At 42.6% G+C, this 23,721-nt stretch overlaps 1 protein-coding gene across 7 annotated transcripts in view; it reads right to left on the reverse strand.

Annotated features, from left to right (window-relative positions):
• The window catches only part of Fam13c (family with sequence similarity 13 member C), a 183,339-nt gene that overhangs the window by 97,612 nt on the left and 62,006 nt on the right, over positions 1–23,721 (reverse strand). The window lies entirely within an intron of this gene.

Raw genomic sequence — 23,721 nt, forward strand, 5'->3', positions numbered from 1 at the left:
TGCTTTCCCATTCTGATCCTTGACACCATTGCAAAAGGGGGCCTCATTCTCTGAGTGGTTGTTGTCTGAGCTATTGTGGATCAGCAGACACAGGTGGAGATCGATTTATGATCTGGGTCACCTCCATTCAAGCACCTCTCTCTCTAAATTAATGTTTATATATGCCCAATCCATTTTTGGCTCACAATCTCTCTCTGATCCACCTAACTTAAAGTGTACATCCCATGTAGAAGGATGGGGAACTGAAATATCAAAATCTTGCAGAGGATTCTGAATTCCACGAAGCTGATGGAAGTGGCATGGGAAACATCTTAAATAACATCTATAACCAGTGTCAGATGAGGAGACGCGGTATCAGGAACCAAAGAGCAAAGACAGCATCAAATAGAAACAAGTTTAGGCAGACACCTGGAAAGATTTTATGAAACCATTAATTAATTGTGTAAGTGTTGTAGTTATATAATTATAATGCCCTGGGTGTCGAATGTGAGGCAAAGATCAATGAGAACTAGGAAAATACCTTCACGGGTTCAGCAAGATGCTTTAGTGAGCTTAGTGAACTCCTGCACTGAACTTGAGGACCTTGGGTTTCATCCCAGAGGCTCTCAAGGTGGGAAGAGAGAATCAGCTCCTACAGGCTGTCTTCCGGCCTCCGTGTACACGCCATGCATGCACGTACCAGGTATCCATACACTCACATTACACACTCACACACAAGTAAATATCTAGCCCTGAGGAAAATGATATATAGTCCCTCTAATGGAAAAGCTGTCATTTCTCTTGTTTCTAAGAACTGGCTTGCTCTTCCCATTATGTCTAGAATAAAAGCTAAGACTTTTGTTCTACTTTCATCAGACGGTATTTATTCTGCCTGGAGGTGACTGAACTTCTATATAACTATGTGGGCCTCCCTGCTATGATAACAGGAGAACCATAGGCTACACTAGACCCTGCGAGAGTGCCATTCTTGAGCTGGGGTGTTCAACTGTGATTTCTGGAGGTAGAACTTCTTCCCTGACACCCTGCCAAGCCTGGACTCACCTAGCACTCTTCTCTACTCTACTTGTGTTGTTGACTCTGAATGCTTGTGTGTGGCTGCTTCTGCACAATAGGAACCGAGATTTGTGGGTCTTATTCATCGCTGTAACCCCAGGGCTAAGACTAACACTTGAGGGAATGGAATAGTCAAGCTGGAGGAAGGACAGAAATGAGCGCAAGGAAAGATATTTTGACTGAGGGAGCCATTATCAGACTAGCAAGAAACTTGACACTAAAGAAATTCCTAGGAATCCACAAGGATGACCCAAGCTAAGACCCTAAGCAGTTGTGGAGAAGGTGCTTGAACTGGCCTTGCCCTCTAGTCAGATTGATGACAATCTTAAATGTCACCATAGAACCTTCATTCAGCAACTAATGGAAACAGAGGCAGAGACCCACATCAGAGCACTGGGTTGAGCTCCCAAAGTCCAGTTGAAGAGTGGGAAGCATGAGAATATGAGCAAAGAGGTCAAGACCATGATGGGTTCACCCACTGAAACAGTTTACCTGAGCTAATGGGAGCTCACCAACTCCAGCCAGACAGGGAAAGAACCAGCACAGGACCAAACTAGACCTTCTGAATGTGGGTGTCAGCTGTATGGCTGGGGCAGACTAAGGAGCAGTGGCACCAGGACTTATCCATCCATACTGCATGTACTGGCTTTTTGGGAACCTATTCTCTTGGATGGATACCTTGCTCTGCCTAGATATAGTATAGGGACAGCCTTGGACCTTCCTCAAAGCAATGTGCCTTACCCTCTCTGAGGATGGTAGAAGGAATGGGAGGAGGGGAGGGAGTGGCAACTGTGATTGGTATGTAAAATTTTTTTTTTAAAAAAAAAAGATAGTTTGTTTTCTTTTTTTAGAAAACAAAGCAAAACAAAATACTCTCTACCAAGTTAGCTACCTAATAAGTATGTGTGGATTGCAATTAATGAGTTAGCTCCAGTTTTCAAGACAAGGCTTAATTTACCATTTTTTTCTTTCCTCTATTTAGCATGAAAATCTCTAGCTCTTACTTTAAATCCATTTTAAATAAGACTATTTTTTTCTCAAGACAAGTTATTTTTAGGCAATGAGGCCATCACATCCTCTACCAGACATTCCTCCCTCCTTTGCTCAGCAGGGACAACAAACAGACTTCACGCTGTTGTGATAAACGCTGTGGGTAGCACTGGCTATGCAAGCACGGTCCCAGTCCAACCAGGGGAGGCAGACCTTGGTTCCTCAGCGGTGTTTGCAATGGAGATAGTACTGGGGAGGGGGACAGTGAAGACGTCAATCTAGAACCTATGGAAGTAAAGACTGCTTCAAAGCAAAACAGATGTCACGTTCAGTTCTTGAGCTTGAACCAGTTTTCAGAGAGACAATACATCCTTGCTATTGATGTGGTTCTCAGGAACCTTTGACCTTTGTAGTTACCCGGTCTAACTCTTTCTCTTAACATCCAAACTTCCAAGACAATCTGTGACTGGTGTTTAAAATCTTTGGAACCCAAAGATTCAGGCTCCATAATATTCCTTTCGTGGATCTTCCAGTCCTTCAGAAAACATGACAAATGGAATCTCCTGCCCCTGTTACGTTACTTCCACCTGTGGAAGTATGATCGTGAAGGGTGACCTTCAGAACTAACCTGGTCCATCTTCTCACGTCCAGGCAAACACCACTGGTTCCTTCTTTAAATTCTCATATGACATGCTTCATCTCTCCCTAACCTTCTGCAGCACTGATTAAAACGCCGGTGCCGCCCCTTCCCTGCACATGTGCACTAGGTGTGGTCTATTCACAAGAGTAAGACAAAATTTCCAGCTCCTTCACCTTGATGTTGAACTCTTGCCTGTGGCCCTTGATCCCTGGGAGTTTTCCAGTTATGTCACACCTCCGGTTTCTCAACACAAGAGTTACGTGATACTCCAGAGATATGGAACATAGAACCAGTTTCACATAGATATCATGAAATCGTTAGACTTTGTACTTCATACTCCTAAATCCCACCTTTCACATCATGGTTGATACACGTTTTGGCAAAGATTCTATTATCCACCCCTTCTGGTTTCATAGACTCAGCATCCTGTGGATGTAACCCTTTCAAAGCATTGCAGTGTCTTCTAAATACAGGTGTGTTCAATTCATGTCGCCTGGCTCACATAGATTAGGGGAGGTCACTCAATAGTCACTTAACAAAATTTAGACTATTGGAAATTATTTTCATTACAGATTTGGGGTAGAAAGAAAAGAAATGAGAAAAAGATCTCTAACTTTTGAGTGACAGACAGCAAAGTAGGAAGTCCAGGATTCTGGAGCAGCAAGAAGATGTGAATGCTGGGAGGCAGAAGGGACATTTTTTTTTCTGCCCTTCATCACCATCTCCCCACAGAAAAGAGGCAGAGCTGAAGCCCCAGTTCACAGAGAGGAAAATGTAATGCACAAGAAGAACAAGCCCTTGGTTAACATAAATTGGGACAATGAAGACACCTAGGCTCAGGCAAGTACCATCTCCCTGCCCCTAGGAAAGGAGATGTGCGTTTTCTCCCACGCCTTCAAAGAGTAGTTTCTAAGTTCTTTCTCCTTCCATGGTTGCCTTAAACCACTCCCCTGCTTTGTTGTGTCTGTGGTTTGTTTGTGTTTGTCTTTCAAGACAGGGTTTCTCTGTGTAGTCCTGGCTGCCCTGGAACTCGCTCTGTAGACCAGGCTGGCCTCAAACTCAGAGATCCTACTGCCTCCTGCCTCTTGAGTGCTTGGATTTCTTTATGTGCACTCTCTGGGCATGGTCCAGGTGAAGCTTCTCATGCCTCAGCTGAAAATCTCCTTACATGAGTGCCTCTGTCTGATTTCAACACCATTAGCACTGTATCTCTTTAAAATTCTCAAGCAATGGATATTACTCTCTGCCGTTTCAATGGCCTAAAGCAACCACTTCATTGTGTTCATTCTTGAGGGTAAGGAGTTCCAGGAGGGCTCCACTGGGCTGCTTGTGGCTGACCCAAGTGTTGGCTTCTGGGGTATATGTGACTGGAGGGCCACCTTTCAAAATGACGTCCTTACTCTCCCAGCATGTCACTTCATTATTCAGGTGTCTCCATGTGGCTCACCGATTTTAGGGCAACCTGTCTTCTTTCATAGTTTCCAAAACACCAAGGCAGAGGTAGAAGTGGATTTTTCTTTGGGTTGCCAACTCACAGGAAAATGACACAGAGACTTATTATTAATTATGAAAGCTTGGCCTACAGCTTTGGCTCATCCCATTCGCTCTTACAACTTAAATTAAAACAGTTCTTTTAATCTACGCATTGCTATGTGGCTCGTGGCTTTTACCTATCTTCCTGCATGTCCTGCTTCCTTTGCATCTGGCTGGCCACTCCTCCTGTCTTCTTCCCAGAGCTCTCTATCCCCAGAAGTCCTGTCTAACCATTTCCTGCCTAGTTAATGGTCATTCAACCCTTCATTCAACCAATCACAGTGACACATTTCACACATCACAGAAATTGCCAGACAATTTAAAAACTTGGCTTAGATTGACAGATGATCATGTCTGCCATACTCTATTGATTGGTCCATGTATATGCAAATCAGCTCAGATTCAAGGGCAGTAGAACATTCTCCTCTTGATGGGAGAAAAGTTAAAAAAAAAAATAAAAGTCTGGTCATAGTCACCTCTTGTATTTTGGACGTGAAATGTCCTCCAGAGGTTCCTGGGTCTGAACACTGGGTCTCCACCTGGTGCCTTTTGGGACATGAGGAGAGGTTTAGGCGGTGGAGCTTTGGTGGAGGAAGTGGGTCACTGGAGTGGGCCTTTAATGGTAAAGACTGGCCCACTTCCTGTTTACTCTCTGCTCCTTGAATGCAGATGCATCAGGACCAACCAGCCTTCTTCTCCCACTACCATATGTTCCTTGCCTACTGCCATGCCTCGTCTGGATAGGAGCCATAATCCTCTGGAACTATAAACCAAAGTAAATGTGTAAGGATTTTTTTTTGCCAGGGTATTTTATCATAGCAATGAGAAAATTCCTAATATGCCATCTTTATTCTGCAACCAACATCCTCAGTAATTCGTCTAGGAGTAATTCTTTTATGTTGCTGTTGTTTCACCTTTGGGGATATGGAATCTGTCTTGCTGGATCACCAGTGGACACATGGGAGAATGTTTGAAAAGACAGAAGGAGAAAGATGGCAAAGAATATGTTTGCCAGTAGTCTGCCTTAGTAATGTAGCTACTTCAAGCAACAGCCATTGACAGTTTTGTTTCAACAGCCCGTCCTGCCAGGGTCTATTACGACTTGTAAGTCATTTGTCAAATATTGACTATTGTGAATAATTCAATCTCTAAATAATAAATTAGAGCAGGTCCAAGTTTTTCTCTGCAGGAGTCTCCCTCTGGTATGCATGTGCACCTAACTCGATCTATCAGTAGAGACAAAGGGGTGGATTTGTTCAATTTTCCACTGGAAACTGTTTATTACCAAGGCACCCTGATAGAAAACTTCCACACCCCAACCATCATTTATCATCTATAGATTTGGGGGGGGATTAAAAACATGTAGCTTAGAGCCTGTTGCTGACCAAGCAACAGTAGCTACCTGAAGAACAGCTGGGCAAAATCCAATTATGAAAAAATAAATCCTGTAGTTCTTTGCTGTTTGTTAGCATGAGGAAAACATGGTCCGCTCTTGCCTTCTGCCTTTTCTCTTCTTCCCCCAGCCTTTCCCCCTTGGGAGTCTGCAAATTGCCATAACAAGACTTAGAAAAATGGACCAGCTACCAATTATCCTGGGAAAATAACTCACTGTTGTGCTTTGGTAAAGCTGGGGTAGGAACTGTGTTCACCAACACTGAAGACATCAAATACACAGCTAGCTCTAGAAGCCTAATGCTGTACACCACAACTACTTCTAATTAAGAAGTGTGGTTTAACATAACATAAAATGTGCCTGTATTACTTGAGATGAGGACTCGCTGCATCTTTGTGGACCTTCTGACTCAATCTGCTCATCACTTATGGGTAGTGGACACATTTCCATATATCCCAGCATTCCCTGGGGCCCTGGAGTGAGAGCTAAGTTTCTATAATCCTCATGAGTCCCTCAATAGCAGGTTTATTTACCTCACATCACTGCTGGCTTATTGTCAACAGGGTTGTCTTAGTATAGAAAACAACAAGCCTCTTACTCTCCTCAAGAAAGCATTGAAAGGGCAGGGAGGCAGCTCAGTGGGTGGAGGAGCTTACCACCAACCCTGACAACCTGAGTTCAATTCATGGATTCTGAAATGGTAGGAGAGAACTACCTCTCACAGGCGGTCCTCTGATCTCCACATATACACCGTAGGACAGACACATGTGCACACACACAGAGATGAAAAGAAGGAAGGGAGGGAGGGAGAGAGAGAGAGAGAGAGAGAGAGAGAGAGAGAGAGAGAGAGAGAGAGAGAGAGAGAGAGAAAGACAGTGTCTACCTCCTATAGAAATGTTGTTCATGGACTAGGGCGATGGCTCTGCTGTTATGAGCACTGGCTGCTTGTGGTGAATCTCTCTCTGTCCTGCCAGCCAGTTCCCAAATAACCACAAAGAGACTTACTATTCATTATGAAATCTTGGCCAATAGCTTAGACTTGTTTCTAACTAGTTCCTATAACTTAAACTAACCCACTTCTGTTAATTTACATCCTGCCATGTGGCTCATGACTTGTTACCTCATCTCATACATGTCCTGCTTCCTCCACATCTCCCCTTGATTCTGCTTTCTTCTTCCAGTGTTCTCGCTGCCCCCAAACTCCTGCCTAGCTACTGGCCTTTTAGCTTTTTATTCAACCAGCTTCAGTGACATATCTTCGCACAGTGTAATGGGATTTTCTACAGCAGCTGCTCTTGCGGAGGACCCAGGTTCGGTTCCAGAATCCACTTGATAGCTTATACCTGTTGGGAACTCCAGTTCCAAGGGACCAGAAACCCTCTTCTGGCCTCCACAGGAATGAGGCACAAGGCACACATACATACATGTAGGCAAACACAAATACACGTAAAATAAAATAAATCTTTTTAAAAGCATTATTCATCTAATGTCTGTAAGTCTGAAAGCGTAAAAGTCTGGGGAACTGAAAAGAAAGAGAAGAGAAGAGAAGGGAAGGGAAGGGAAGGGAAGGGAAGGGAAGGGAAGGGAAGGGAAGGGAAGAGAAGAGAAGAGAAGAGAAGAGAAGAGAAGAGAAGAGAAGAGAAGAGAAGAGAAGAGAAGAGAAGAGAAAAGAAGAGAAAAGAAGAGAAAAGAAGAGAAAAGAGAGGACAGAACACAGGGACTTGCAAGACCCAGAGGCTTTATTTCGTCATTTGTACTTCATCTATAATTGACAAGTGATGCTCTGAGCCCCCTGCCCACCACAGGCCTCTGCTTTGCATTCTCAGTCTCTAGTTTGTGGCACTAATTTGAAGGCTTTGAAACCACTAAGAGGGAAAGCCTAAGTGAAGAGGGGCCCAAAGAAGTTTAGTTCCCACCTCTGGGTCCCTGGTGCCTCCTGATTACCTAGCTGATGAAAGCAGCTCACGTGTGATATGCCCTTGAAAGCTATACCCACCACGGGTGTGGGTCTCTATCTCACTTCTTTCTCTCTAGGCGGCATGTTGATGCCTCTCCAACGACCATGTCCTACTTTCCAAGATGGTGAAATCTCTTTGAAACAGTGAGCCAACATGAGCTTTTTCTCCTCAAAGATTCTTCTGTAAAGGATTTTGGTGCCACAGTAAGGAAGTAACTAACACTGCAGTTAACCTTTTTGGAATCCAGTGTCCTAAGATGCGGTCAACTAGACTTCATGGGTTTTCAAGGGGTTGGTCAGCTTGAAACCATTGGTGGGTAAATGTAAGATTAAATTTGCATAGCTCATTTTTTTTGAAAGGGAGAAGAGCCAGAGGAGGGAGGGAACTGGGAGGAGAAAGGAGAGGAATGGTGCTAAAGGAGAGAGAGAAGGAGCCGCGAGGGAGAGAGGAAAAGGGGGGAAAGAAAATGGGTTAAGAAAAAAAGAAAAAGGAGAAAATCATAAATGTGTGAGACTTTGAAGTTAAAACTCAGATAAATTACAATAACGGAATAAATGACTGAATAAAACCAGCGAACGATCAGCTAGTGGTTAGAACTAGCGATCGATGCTGTTGAAACATCACTAAACATTGTCTCCTTCTTGAGATGCAAGTCCAGGCTTTTCTTCTAGAAAAATCACCTAACAAGGAAACCATTTTTCTCTATTTGAATAGAATGGGGCTGTTCCTTATTGTTTCCTTCCATGTTCTATGGAACATAGAAATGTAGCTTGACTTTCTGCAATACAACAGGCAAACTGTGTTTGGTGGGCTAGCCTGGCTACCTAGGATTCCACTGCTCATAGAGTTATTCCTATGAGAGACACCAAGGGGCGAAGATGATATTTCACCTCTACTGTAAAGAGAAAGAGGGAGGTTGCTGAAGCTTGGAAGCTTCTGAGGTCTGAGGTTTCTCAGAAGGAGAAAGCATCCAAAGCCTGGAGGATGGAGGGCCAGGTAAAGTATATGTGGGTGTTTTCAGGCAAGAAAAACACCTGTATTTGGAGTCAAGACCTGGGATTCCCCTTGGGTTATTTATTTCTTAACCACCCCTTCCCTAACATTATGAGAAATGGTCCCATAGAAAGAGATTCCCTTCACAGGCTCCAACGTACAGAGTAAATATAGTCCTTGATACAATGTGCTTGTGAGATGATGATGTAGATGGTACCCAAGAGGTGGACAGGTATGGCTTGTTGGGCTGCACATGGTCAACAACTGAAAAGGGAGCTTTAAGCTCATGCTATGGAATTTAATGGGAACCAGAGGAAGCTGTTACAAGGTGTTACAAGGTCAGCCTCTAGTCTCCTTATCATGTTGTCTGTGGCTCTCATCCCCTATTCAGCAGCTTTCTTCCTTGGCCTCCAGTCCAGAGAAGTCTTAACTCAAAGGATTTTAGCCTTTTTTTTTCCTTCAAAGACAGAGTGTCAGTGTGGCAGTCTAAATGAGATATCCCCCATAGTTCAGGCATTTGAAAACTTGCCACAGTTTGTGGCAGTTTGAGAAGGCTTAGGGGGTGTGCCCTGGCTAGAGAAAATATGTCCCAGAGGCAGGCTTGGATGTTTTAAAAGACTTGTGCCATTACAAGTTGGCTCTACTTCTGTCTGAAGTCCATGCTCTAAGTTCTCTGCTGTCCCTGCTGCCATGTCTGCCACTTACTGCCATGATTCTCTGCAATAATGGGTTCTTATCCTTCTGGAACCATAAGCCCCAAATAAACCACTCACTGTATAAATTGCATTGGCCATGCTGTTTTATCACAGCAACAGACAAATAACCCATACACACATACAGCCCAGCTTGTCCTTGAACCCATGTGTATCTAAGGATGACCTTTAAGTCTCTTCTGCTTCCACCTCCAAAGTACTTGGAATCTAAGCATTCAATATGACATCCCAGCTGTCTGTAGTAATAGGAGCGGTGGGGCTGCGTCCCCAGCACCCCGGCCGCCTGCTAGCTTATGCCCTGAAATAATTACATGGACACTGTATTCTTTTAAACACTGCTTGGCCCATTAGCTCTAGCCCTTACTGGCTAATTCTGATATCCCGATCAACCCATCTCTAATAAATTGTGTAGCACCGGTCTCACCAGGAAAGATTCAGCATGTCTGACCTGGCGGCATCGCATGTGTCTGCCCGAGAGAGGGGAGCATGGCGTCTCTGAGCTCACTTCCTCTTCCTCCCAGCATTCTGTTCTGTTTACTCCACCCACCTATGTTTTAACCAATAAAATGGGCCAAGGCAGTTTCTTTATTTTTTAACTGATGACCTTCCTCCATCAGCTGTCCATTATTTTTAACTTTTCGATGTTCAGAGACTGTAATGACAGACTTCCATATACATCAAAATAACCAACTGATAAAAGAGCCCTGAGATGGTCCCCTTTTTAAGGAAGGAACACTGTGTTAGCAGAGTTTTGATGCCCTGTGGATGTATAGATGCCATGCTTGGGTTATATATGAGCTTTGAGATCTCGTTCAAGGGGTCTCTTGCTGGGAGGAGGCATGATCAGAATGACATGACTTCACGATGACGATACAATAATGGATGATTTGTCAACACAATAAGATGAGGGCTTTGAGGTCAAGAGTTCAAACTGTCTTAGAGTCAGCTCTGGATTGGAGTTGAGTCACTTGATAGGCATTTAATGTTTTTGTGGAAAGATCCTGGGGGAGAACATTTGTTGGCAACCCTTGTATTCCCACACAAGAGTGTCCTGGTATGATGGAACCAGACAGATGAAGGCAGTTGGAACAGTGAAGTCATGTGATCATGGCAGCTGAAGAATGAAATCAAGTCAACACACAGATGCAAGTTGTCATGGTTGGTGTTCTCAGTGCCTTCCAGACCCCCACTTTTGTTGTTCTTTGCTATGGTATCTACGACGATTGCTTATTTTCTCAAGATAGATAGCCAGTGGTATCAAACTCATACATGCCACAGTAATTATGTAAAATCTGTAATAACCAGAACCTTCATACACTTGCTTCCCCAGTTCTATTCTTAGCTTCATCAGGGAAGCCAAAGAAATCGCTCTAAGCTAAAAAATTCGCTGTTACACTCTGGCATAAAAAACGTTGAAGACTGTTCATAGTTTCAGAAAGCTCCAAACAGAAACCATATCCTTATTAGGCAAACAGCCAGTCTGAGCCACTCTACCAGGAGCAGAAAGAACTGGCAAACATCAGTTCAATGTGAGCTTTGTGGAGAGCCAGCCAGAGGCACTCAGTTCCATTTTAGTTAATTAGACCATTCTTCTGGAGGAAAAAAATGACCCTAAAGAAAACAAACTTTTGACTACATAGCTTTTGATATCAGCTCCTTCAAGGTTCTGGTATTTAAAAAAGCCATAAATATTGGCTGTACATGTTTATTTTATTTTTATTATTTTAGTGTGTGTGTGTGTGTGTGCCTAAGCGCCAGTATGTGCAAATGAATGCTGATGCCTAAGCTGGAGGTGCTGGGTCCTCTAGAGCTGGAGTTAGAAATAGCTGTGAGCTACCTGGCGTGATGATGAGAGCCGGACTTCAGGCCTCTGCAAGAGCAGGGTCCACTCCTAACTGCTGAGTCCCAGCATTTGGTTTCCTGGCATTACTGCTTCCCAAACCTATTGTCCACAATCTTGTAAGCTTTTGGGACAGGAGGCGAGCACTCACATGGAGAATGCACACACATTGGGAATCTACCAGTGTTTCAACTGCAGCATCTGCCAGGGAGGAAGCAGAGGATGGCAAGTCATGTGGGCCTTTGCCACAGACTTTGAAGGGATGGGGTTTTTTTCTTTTGTAATTTCAGAGGACTTAAGTTTATTTCCTAATACCCATGAAAAGTGGCTCAAAACCTCCTGTAACTCCAGCTCTAGAAGAATCCACATCTCTGACTTCCTTTGTCACCTGAAACCATTCAAATATTCACACCCCAATAAACCCACCCCCAAATACAATTAAAATAAATCTTTCATAAATGGATGTATGTATGTGCATTGTATGTGTATGATGCATACACACATGTTGCATGCAGGGGTGTATGACTCTGCACATGTGGAAGCCAAAAGAGTACATAAAAATGTCCTGCTCTAGAACTCTACTTTATTCCCTTAATGCAGGGCCTTTCACTGAACCTAGCGCTACTCCGGCAGCCAGCACACCTTAGACAGCAAACCTGTCTCTGCTCCCTCTTCAGCGTTCTAGTTACAAGAACACAAAGAACTATGTCCCACTTTTTACATGACTTTTAGGGATTTGAACTTGGGTCTTCATTCTTTTGTAGTAAGTGCTCTTACCTACTAAGCTATGTCCTCAGCCCCACGATGAATGATTTGAGCAGTATCCTGGAATGCTTAGATGCAAACTTCAGAAATAAAAATTGACAACCAACATCTGAACAAAGATAAATCTGTGCGGGACCTCAGGTTTTATTACAATTGCTTGATTATGTGTTTGTCTGTTTATGGTTCTTGAGACAGGGTCTCATGTAGCCTAGCCTGTCCTCAAACTCCCTACATAGCCCAGGCAGCCCTTGAACTCCTGATCCTTCTACCTCCTCCTCCCAAGTCGTGGGATTACAGACATTAAGCCACACCCAGCAAAGGTCTGGAGTTGGAATAAACTAATAGCAAGCTCACAGTGATCCTGGCTTGTGAGACCTGATCTTCCAGCTGTGTGTGTGACTCACACTCCTGTGGCTACCACTGCCTGTCTCTGGGGAAGCTTCGTGGCTTGACTTGCATTGTATAAGTGAAAAGCAACTATGTCTAAATAGTTTGTTTTTGCACAGATGCTGCGCCAGAGTGCTGAGAGGAGAGCTTGAGTCAGAGAAGAGACAGATTAACTCATCCCCTCCTCCTCTCAGAGTAGAGTGAAGAAGACTCTTCTATAGTGAAGGATTTCCCAGGAGCGCTGAGGATCCACTTTGCCTGTCTTTGTTCCAAGGGTGCTAGAGGCATTCACAAATCAGATGGTACTGGCAGCTGAGGAGTATCTTACCCAATGCCGTGGGTCACGCCATTCTAGAACACATTTAGGCTGAACTGCAGCATGCTATCCTGGTTTAGCATCTGCAGAGTATAGTTACACACACACACACACACACACACACACACAGAGGAGAGGAACACCTAAAAGAGGTAACAAATGTATTATATTCATGTACATATTTAAAACTGGTTCAAAAGATAGTGAGAATTGAAGGGCATGGGCCATAGGATTCTGTGATGCATTATTTTGTAATATTTCCTGTGATCATATTTTACTGACTTTAGCTCTGCCACTTTGTTTGAAGATGATACAAAAATTGTGACCTTGGTAGGATAAAAAAAATTATGATCATTTTAAAATCAAAATATTACTTGAATTCATTAACTATCTTATTCCAGAGGAATGAGGCTTTTCCAACATAAATTTAATAATTAAAAAATATCCCTAAACTATGACAACTCACAAAGGATAGCATTGCTGACACTAGACCACCAATTATTTTAAATTCTTGATTAGAGCAACACAAAGTATTCCTTTGGCTCAAATAAAAGCAAGCAGCTTCCATGTAACAAATAAAACGTATGTCATCAATTATCTAAGTCTTTGTGTTACTACTTACACAAGCACCACTGTCCCTTTCAAAATACAACCATGCATATGCAAAAGCAAATGGCCACCTTTGACATTTTACCAGATCTAATTAGACTTAAACTATACCTTAAAAGACATCCTTGGACAGGAGAGGTAGCTTAGTGGGGAAAGTGCTTGCCAAGCAAAGCAAGAGGGCCTGGGTTGATCCCCCAAACATGTATTTGAAAACCTTAAGGAAACTGGGCAGGTTGGTATGCCCTTTTCCCCTCAGCACTAAGGAGGGAGAAACAAGAGAATCCCTGGAGCCCATTAGTCAACCAGCCTTGCCTAATTGGAAAGTTCCAGATTTAGTGAGAGAGACTGTCACAAAAAAAAGTAGATATCCCTGAGTAATGACATTTGAGTTTGACATCTGACTTCCACATGCACATACATACATACATACATACATACATACATACATACATACAAACAAACATACACATGGAGCAGTACATACATGCATGCACCAATGCATGCGCACATACACACACACACACACACGACTTTGTATTTGCCACCAGTAGAAGGACAAAATAGACTTCACATTTGATTACTCGCTTTATATCCTTTAAACACTTGTACTCTTACCCCAAACCTCTCAGACGTTAGGGCCAGGCCTGCTCCAGAAATATCTTTATCTGCTGACAACAATTACTCACTGATCCCAGGAATGTGATAAGGAAAGTGGAGAGAATAAATATTTAAAAGTGATTAACCCACACAAAAAAAAGCACCCAGAAGTGTCTTTGATTAAAAAAAAAGAAAAAAGAAAAAGAAAAGAAAAAACACAGAGGCCAAGCCAACAATACAAGCAATAGAAGTTGATGGGAGCACAGTAGGGAGTTCTAAGGAGCAGAGTAACTGCCTCCCTCTGGGCAGAACTCATGATGTACCTGAAGGGGCCCCTGTGTTTCAGGGTCAGCACCCCCCCACCTGCCCAATGAGAATGTGGATGAAGTATTGCCAGATTTGATGCTTTATTAAAAAAACTAGAAGGTTGTAGATACAGCATGGGACAGGATGTTTGCCTGGGTTACTCAGAGGCCTAGATTCCATTCCCACCTGCAATCCTAGCTGTTAGGAAGTGAAGGTAGGAGGTTCAGAGTTCAAGGTTACTCTAGATCACATAGCAAGTTTGACACCAGTCCTGGATACATGAAAAAAAAAATTAAGTCTTTGGTTTAAAAAAAAATAATAAAATCTTAGGTTTTGAAAAATATTTTAACTATGGAGAACTAATAGTATGCATAATAGATTGCATTATGCTGATGTTCTAACACGTGGCCTTTCTTGAGATCCATGTCCTCTGAAATCCAAGATGCTAAAGTTGTGTGTGGGGGGTGGGGGTGGGTGTAGAGCTCTACTTTTCTGATATAAGCATTTTATTTATGGATTTGATATTAAAAATGTCAACCACCACTTAAACATCTCAATATAAAATACAGGCCTTGTATAGTCATTCTTCTGAAATGACAACACTACCTTGAATTACTTACTCTGAACAGCAGGTCTCAGTTTAAGCAAAAATCCTATGCAATCAGAAATTATGGGTATGCCGCCTCCCAGGCCTTACCTAGCCAGTCATTTTTCAGTTTTCATCACCCTCTACAATAAATCAAGAGCCTCTTCAATGTCCCTGACCTTAGTTCTTAAATGAGTTTCTTGCATTCAGCTTCAGTTGTAGGTAGAATGTCACCTCTCATCACTTTGTAACACATTTTCAATAGGTGAGTTCTCAGCATTACATAAGCAGTAAATTTTAGCCCTGGAAAGTCTTTGGACATCAAATATTTCATATTTTATAAACATGGATCCCAAGGCTCAAAGATACCGATCAACTTGCCTAAAATGGGAAGCTAACAACCAGCTGGGGCCTTGCTGGATTTGGAGGCCGCTCTCCTTTGCCACAGTACCTTTATGTCTCATGCTGAGATTTCTGGTAAGACTGGTAGGCTTTTGTGATTGTTAGTTTTATATGTCAACCCAACTGGCCTATGGATGATTTTTATCAAGGTGCACCTAGACAGGCTGTATTAGGGTTTCTATTGCTATGAAGAAACACCATGACCACAGAAACTTTCATATGTGAAAAACATTTAGTTGGGGTGACTTACATTTTCAGAGGCTTAGCCTATTATCATCATGGTGGGACATCTTATCAGAAGGCAACAGAAAGTAGACTGAGACACTGTATATGGTTGGAGCATATAGAGATCTTAAAGCCCACCCACATAGTGACACACTTCCTCCAACAAGACCATACCTACTCCAACGAAGCCATGCCTACTAATAATGCCACTCCCTATGAGCTTATGGGACCAATTACATTCAAATGACCACAAATACTGGTGTTTAAATTGGGAGGTTGACATTAGATTAGATTAACCTCAAACTCGATGAGTAGATGGGGAAGCAGTTATACCCTCCATCATTTGGTAGCCCTCTTTCAATCAGACTGAATGCAACACAAAAATGGATCCTCCAGCAAGTAAGAGTCTTAATAGATCTAAGAACATCTCTTCCTGCCTGGTAACCCTTGACCTGGGGTTACCAGGTCACAAGTCTGCTTTCCAAGAACTACTGACCCACTCTGCAAATTTTATACTTACCAGCCTATGTAACTAAAGGGCTCAATGCCTTGTGATAAGTGTGGAAATGTGTGGGTGTATCTGTGTGTCTGTATGTGTTTGTGTCATGTACACACACATGTAAGAATTTTTCTGGTGAGCCATGACAATTACAATATTCTTTCCAATAATGTCTCTGAATCAACCTCTTCTTTCCTGCTCAATAATCATTTGCAAGCCTATTAGTGTCTCCTTTCCTAAATTTCTCATATCACTGTTGTACACTTTAGATCAGACGGTACACTTAGATCATCTGCCAAGGGAACGATGCTGCAGGATGGCCGGCGACCTTTCGGGACCATCCTATCACTTGTCAGACTTCACAGGAGTCTCATTAAGTGTGAGTTAAACTGTCAGACATCCCTCGTGACCATTGCATGACTAGTCAGGCAATGACTGGGTCTCAGAAACTGAAAGACAGACTGGTTCCCTATGATGCCAGGGGCCTGGAAATATAGTACAGGTGTGTGTGTGTGTGTGTCTGTCCGTCTGTCTGTCTGTCTGTCTGTCTCAGAAACCAAAAGACAGACTGGTTCCCTATGACGCCAAGGGCCTGGAAATATAGTTTAGAAGTATGTGTGTGTGTGTTGGGGTGGAGCAAGCATAGATTACTGAACAGTGATGATAAGTCAATGGGAAACTAGGTTAGGAAGGAGCCAGACACAGATATCTGCCTTCCTTGCTCTTTCTGAGTACTCCATCCAGGGACATACCATTCTCCTTTGGTGGGGCTGTATATAACTTCTATTGACTGGGCATTTCCCTGTCCTTCCTAGGGACATGTTTGGCAGCAATGAATGACATCAGGTTGCTTCCCATCTTTGACTTGCTTCATCCTCCTTGTCTTACCCACCACAGGTTAATACTTAATAAAGTTGCAGAGTTTGGTTTTCCCTTAGGCTCTGCACCCTAGGGAGAGTAGAGTTGGAACATATGCCTTCTGAATTAGGGTTGATGACTGGTGGGAGGCTAGTGTGACTTGGTGGTTAAAGAGCTGTCAAATTTGCCCAATGACTGACTATTTAAGAAATCAAAATGAGAACTGGAGAGAGAACTCGGCAGTTAAAAATGCTTGCTGCTCTTGGAAAGGACCCAAGTTCTATTCCCAACACCCACATCAGGCTGCTCACAGTGCTTGCTACATTAACTTCAAGGGATCTGACACTCTCTTCTGGCCTCTGTGGTTATCCACACTTATATGTGTCCACACGCACATGCACACACATACACACACACACATACACACATACACTACATAATTTAAAAGAAACCTTTAAATATACATTTCAATAGTAGTTAAATAATATCTCACAAAAATATTTAGGGGATAGAGAAGGGTAATTATTAAACTTTTGGCTATCTGGTGATTATAATCTTTTCACTTCAAAACAAATTGGAGACTTTCAGCCTGGGCCTATGAATTAGCACAGAGAATATACTGCCTGCTGCCTGGTTGGGGTTTAAAAGCTGTTCAGTGTTTTGAATAATATTCCCAGCATTAATCATGATTATGTAATACCAAACACCAAAACATTACTAGTGGATGACCTTGAACTGCCTGAGATCCCTCTAACCAAACCAATCTGTCATCCGTTTCCTCTTAGAAAGACAAGTTTAGGGTTATAGACAAATCTTAGCTAATCGAGGCTTTCCAGTCAGTGACTGCAGGTTTGTACTCCTGAGAATCTATCTGTGGAACCACCAGTCCCCAGCGTGAAGGGTATTAGAAGCCGAGACTTTATAGGTTATTAGGTCCAGCTGAGATCCTGGAATGAAACTCACAGATGAAATACAAGGTATCAGGAGGCTAACTCACTCTATTCCCCTGAGAGGATGTAGAAGAAACTGGCCATCCACAAGCCAGGAAGATGGCCCTCACCAGGAATGGAATCCACCAGCACCTTGGTCATCCTATCCCCAGCCACTGTAACTGTGTTAAATACGTTTGATTTTTTTTCCCTTAGGGCAGACTTTTCCTTATGGCATCTATGATTGAACACATTGGCACTGGTAAACTGCCCAAATTCAAGCTGGACATGTTTTTCTCTTGAAATGAGTCTGCAAACGCTTGATCAGAGGAGAACACACAAAAAGCAGATCACCAATGAAGGGTTCCCAGGAAAACCAAAGTGTAGTCATTGCCTTTGAAATTCTCTCTAAACAAACTACTAAAGAAATAAACTTCCTGTGATCCTCAGAATCGCTAATGTGCATGTTCCAAATACCTTAGGACCGGGTCCCATGGAAACGGGGCTTAATCACTTCATCCAAAGCCACAGTTCAGGCATATTCTGGTCAGCCAGAGGAACAAAAATACCATCTGCAGTGCCTTAATTATATTTGCCCCAGAGTTAATTTAAATTTGTTCAGTGTATTATGCAGAGGGGGGACATTATCTAAAGACTCCAGCTTTTCACAAAGCTGGGGCTCACAGAAGTCAAAGCAGACATTTAGTCCCTTACACCCCAACAACGAAGAATTCTATAACTAGAAATTAGCCAGACACAATCATTCCTGATGCTTCAGACAGCTGGAACGGGCTGACGTCATCTCAGTGTGTCAGGCTAGAACGCCCCATTTCCAGCAGAACAGGGAGATTCACATGCAGAGAGAATGCTTTCTCTCACCCAGATCTCTCACAGAGTATTTTTTTGGCACCTAGGATGACTTTTTGTTTTTTTCTCTCCCTCTACCTTCACATCTATCCCAGCTGAACCATGTCTATTACCACACAGCTGCTGGGGGAAATGCCTAGACAGTCTTTTATACCGACATCACACTGGACATCATTGGGAAAAGCTCTTTTTGAACTAAATCCTGCAACCAACCCATATATAAAAAGATCTACCCTGTTAATTTTTTTTCACTTCTGATACGTGGCTGAGAAACCTTAAGATTATCAACCATGGAAAAATAATGACATCAGCCCTCACGGTTCACGGCAGGCCAGAGGCTGTCTCCTCACATCAACTCAGTGGAACCGCCCATCCCCCCTGAGCACCGCACCTAAAATCCTCCTTCTAGAAGAAGCGATAGATGCTATTTTAGCCACTGTTTTACACGCATGCGTGTGCATGTGTGCGCGCGCGCGCGCGCACACACACACACACACTGCTCTGTCTTTGTGCTATGACACATTAGCTACTTTTCTGTTACTAAGATAAAAATACCATGCTCAAGGTAACTTATAGAAGGGTTTTATTTGGGCTTATGGTTCCAAATGGAAAAGAATCCGAGATGATGGAGACAGTGTGGCATCCGGTGGCAGACTTGGTGGCTAGACCCGGAAGCTGGGAGCCGAGGGCTCAGATCTCCAATCACAAATAGGAAGCAGAAAGAGTGTGCACTGGGGATGGTCCAAGACTTTGAAACCCCCAAAGCCTTCCCCCATCGCAAACTTTCCTCTAGCCACGCCACACCTCAAAAGTTTCTACTGTACCTATTGGTTTCGTGAGAGCCTAGGCAGTTTCGTGGATGCTCACCTTACTAGACCTGGATGGAGGTGGGTGGTCCTTGGACTTCCCACAGGGCAGGGAACCCTGATTGCTCTTTGGGCTGACGAGGGAGGGAGACTTGATTGGGGGAGGGAAAGGGGAGGCGGCGGTGGGGAAGAGACAGAAATCTTTAATAAATAAATTAATTAATTAATTAATTAAAAAAAGGTAGTCAGAATGGATGAAGAAAGTTTGGAATATATACATATTAGAGTACTACTCAGCAGTAAAAAACAAGGACTTCTTGAAGTTTGCAGGCAAATGGATGGAAATAGAAAACACCATCCTGAGTAAGGTGTTGGGGCTACAAACGCAAACTTTTACATGGGTACTTGGGATCTGAACTCAGGTCCTCAGGCTTGCGTGACAACATGTTCTTTACCCACAGAGCCATCTCTCCAACCCTGGAATTCAAGATTTAACTAAGTGGATAGTCTATGTTTTGTTTAGATAACTTATTATTGTCAAGCTGGCAATTCCAGTCCTACAGGTTCATTAAAATCATGTCAAAATTCTTGATGGGGGTATTATTATTATTGGCATGAATTTGATTAGCCATCATTCATACAGAAATGCAGAGAACTTAGAATGGTCAAAATCATCTTAATGAAAAGAGTAAGTTTGGTTCAAAATTTAATACAAAGAGGCATCAATTGAGATTACATATAGATCAATATATGGATCATTGAAGTAGAATTGGGAACTTACATATAAATGATCGTACTTATGACTACTTGATATTCAACAAAGGTACAAATGCCATTCAACAGAAAGGAGTAGCTTCAGGGTCATGGGCCTCCTGTAACGAAATCTCTGTAATAAGATGCAAGAGCCTGCTTTCATTGCTTATTTTTGTGTGTATGTGGGTGTGTCAATAATTTTACAAGATACCGTTTTAAAATACGCAGCCATTTGTATTATTATAACAAAATACTCACGGCTGAACAATTAATAACTCATCATGATATTTTGGTCACGATTCTGGAGAATGGTAAATCCAAAATCAAGGTGTCCGTTAAATATGTTGTCTCTTGAAGACTGTCTGTCTTCAAGATGGCACTATGAATGTCAGGTTCCCATTTGGCAAAACAGCAACAACGGCCTACACCAGTGGTACTCAAACTGTGGGCTGTGAACCCTTTGGGGGGGGTAGCCTGATGGCATTTACATTGCAATTTATAACAGCAGCAAAATGACAGTTATGAAGTATCAGGGAAATAATGTTATGGTCGGGGGTCAGCACAACATGAGGAACTGTATTAAAGGATTGCAGCTTTAGGAAGGTTGGGAACCACTGGTCTCCATCTCCTATTCTATGAAGGTGAGTATCTGCTGACACCCCCAAAAACCCTGTCTCTTAATGTCACCATAGTGGGGAGAGTATTTCACAGTGAATTTTGGAGAGGATACCACCATGTGAATCGTAACATTCATTTCATTCAGCTTCTAATGAATTATTCTAGATAACACCATAGGCAAACCAGCAAGGGGCAAACCAGGAATGGGGAATGGGATTAGCTTTGAGTCTTTGCCTGGGGGAACTGGGAGAATATAAACTGAGGACATAGAACAGGGAAACGGGAGGCTTGAGGAAAGCTTCTTGATTAGGCTGGAGGATACTGTTCCCTCTGGGCTGCTTTGAAACACTGGAAACACAAGCTACAGCAGAAGGTCTGAAGACTGGGCTCATGCACTTGGCTCTGGCTCCCTTAGTCTCTCGAGTCTATCATATTTCCACTGCGGAATGAAGAGCATGTTCTCATGAAATCTATTTTGCTAAGAGCAAACTCTCTTAGAGAATATAAACAATTATATAAAGGCACTTAGACAACCCTGGACAAAAGAGAAGTCCAATAAACCTCGATTTTATTAGCCCTGTTCTCTTATGGGTTGGCTCACACTACCTAGAGGTTTTGTTTTATTTGAACCACATCATTTTACAAAAATATTATTCATTATTATATTAATTATTATTATTATTAACATGAATTTTTGACATTGCAGATCTCTAATTCTTTTCATTAAAAGAAAGAGGGGAGATGTCCAGAGACCCAGAAGTCTGTTTGCTTTTTCAGATGGCAGGAATTGGCTGGGGGCTAAGCAGTGCCTTACTGAGAAGGTGAGACCAAGGGCATGCCGATTCTCAGTTTCTATTTCTTGTATGCCAACTTGAGACTTCTTCACTGAAACCTGTTTGACTTTAGATTGCCTCCGAAATGATATCTATTTCAACCATGAAGTCTACTCCTCATGTCTTCATGTCCCTGTCACCAGCATCCCCGATAATGCTCACCCTAAAACTAAACATGGGTGCAAACACCCATGCGAAGTCTGAACTCATTGATTCAGATCATGATGGCCATTGATGTTTCCTGACAGGCTTGCTAGTGAGACTCGAAGTAGGAACAGTGAGTGTCTACTCTCCAAGAGGATCCTAGAGTTTCAGCTGTAGTCTCCGTTGATGGACAATGACATCTTGAATAGAGAATTCAGGTTACTCGGTGTCCAGTGATTCTCTACTCCTCCTTATAGGGAAAGAAATGACCTAAAGGTTTCTTCCCCGGATGCATGCAAGTCCTATCTAATAGTGGTTTAGTTGGACTTTCAAACAGGCTTAGCAATGTTTGGATTTTCTGGGTTTTGTTTTTAAATTTGGTGGCAAGATGCACTGGGATTAGAACAAGAGCTGTTGACTCAACCCACGTCCGCAAGCATGCCAGCTTTGACACACACTACCACCCATATGCTCTCGGGTTTGCTATCCAACCTTCACGATTTCAATTTCATTTCTGCCTGTCCAAAACACAAATATAACTGACCTCATAGCATTCCTGTGGATAATAAATGAGTCATATTTATAAAGTGTTTGTAACAGTATAGCACTCCATAAGTACTCTTTAAGGCTATCCTTTGCCATTTTAGGTGCCTTGGAATAATTAGCCATTAATTTTATTATAATCATCATTTCATAGATTCTCTTCTTGTTTAAAAATGCAGATTTATAGACATAATCCCCTGATTCTGAATGTAAATAGCTTATTCAATTCAAATAGATTTCTTTTTTCATCTGAGGCAAAACAGGCAAGGAGTCAGCTGACCTTTTTTCTCAAAACATTATTGTAAAAATAAACCTAGTTCATATTTGAGGAATTTATGGCCTACTGATTTTAATAACAAGTGATATGTCAATATCAGTTCTAAGAACATCATTTAATGGACTTCATGAAAAAAAGTCTCTATTGCCCAATGTTATTTTTTTAAACATTTCAAATCTTTATTTTATGTGTAAATGTGTGTGTGTGTGTGTGTGTGCGTGTGTGTGTGTACCACATGTGTTTGGGTACCCCAAAAGGCTAGAAGAGAGTGCTGGATCCCTGGAAGGTAGATTTACAGATAGTTGTATGCTGCCCAAGGTCAGCTACCAGACCCGGGTCAACTAGAAGAGCAGGGCACACTCTGAGCCATCTCTCCAGCCCTCTGCCCGATGCTGTTTTGTTTTCATTTTGATTTACATTAGTTAATGAACTACAGTGGTGTTGCACTTACAAAATATGACACGATGCTCAAGGCTAGGCAGGCGAGGTGAAGTTGCTAATTGGCATATTCAGCCGTTTCCTTTTGTACCCTTTGAGGGCATAGTCTCTCACGTGCCTCACACATGTGAAGGCTACCAGGCAACTTTGTGAAGTTGGCTCTCCTCTTTTCAACTTTGCATGAACTCTGAAGATCAAACTCAGGTCACTAACTTCATACAGCAAGCACCTTTGCCCATTGAGCTATCTTGACAGCCCTTCAACCTTGTTTTTGAGGCAAGGTTCTGGAGGTTGTCATCTTGATGGAACTTGATAACCAGTGAGCCCTGGGAGTTGTTTTAATCAGTCAATTAGCACAATGATGATAAACATGTGTCATAAAATGCACACACACACAGGTTTGATAGATTGAACCCAGGTCTGACTGTCAAGACCAACCTAGGCTACATAGGGAGTTCAAGACCAACCTAAGCTACATAGGGAGTTCAGGACCTACCTAGGCTACATAGGGAGTTCAAGACCAACCTGGGCTACATAGGGAGTTCAGGACCTACCTAGGCTACATAGGGAGTTCAAGAGCAACCTAGGCTACATAGGGAGTTCAAGACCAACCTAAGCTACATAGGGAGTTCAGGACCTACTGAACTGAAGAGTATGACCCTGTCTCAAACACAAAGCAAAACCAACAGACAGGGCACAAGCACATGAGATATGTAATAGCAGAAGTGGGTTTAGAACCCAGATGTGTTTGGGACTTCTTTTCTCCCATACTGTACACATCTTCCTAGCCCTTATATCAAAGATTATCCATGTCATATCCGAGCAGTACCCCGGATATTCAATAACCTCT

This window comes from Alexandromys fortis, unplaced genomic scaffold (assembly GCF_014885135.2).
Source record: "Alexandromys fortis isolate MF-2015 unplaced genomic scaffold, M_Fortis_MF-2015_v1.1 scaffold_9, whole genome shotgun sequence".
Lineage (NCBI taxonomy): Eukaryota > Metazoa > Chordata > Mammalia > Rodentia > Cricetidae > Alexandromys > Alexandromys fortis.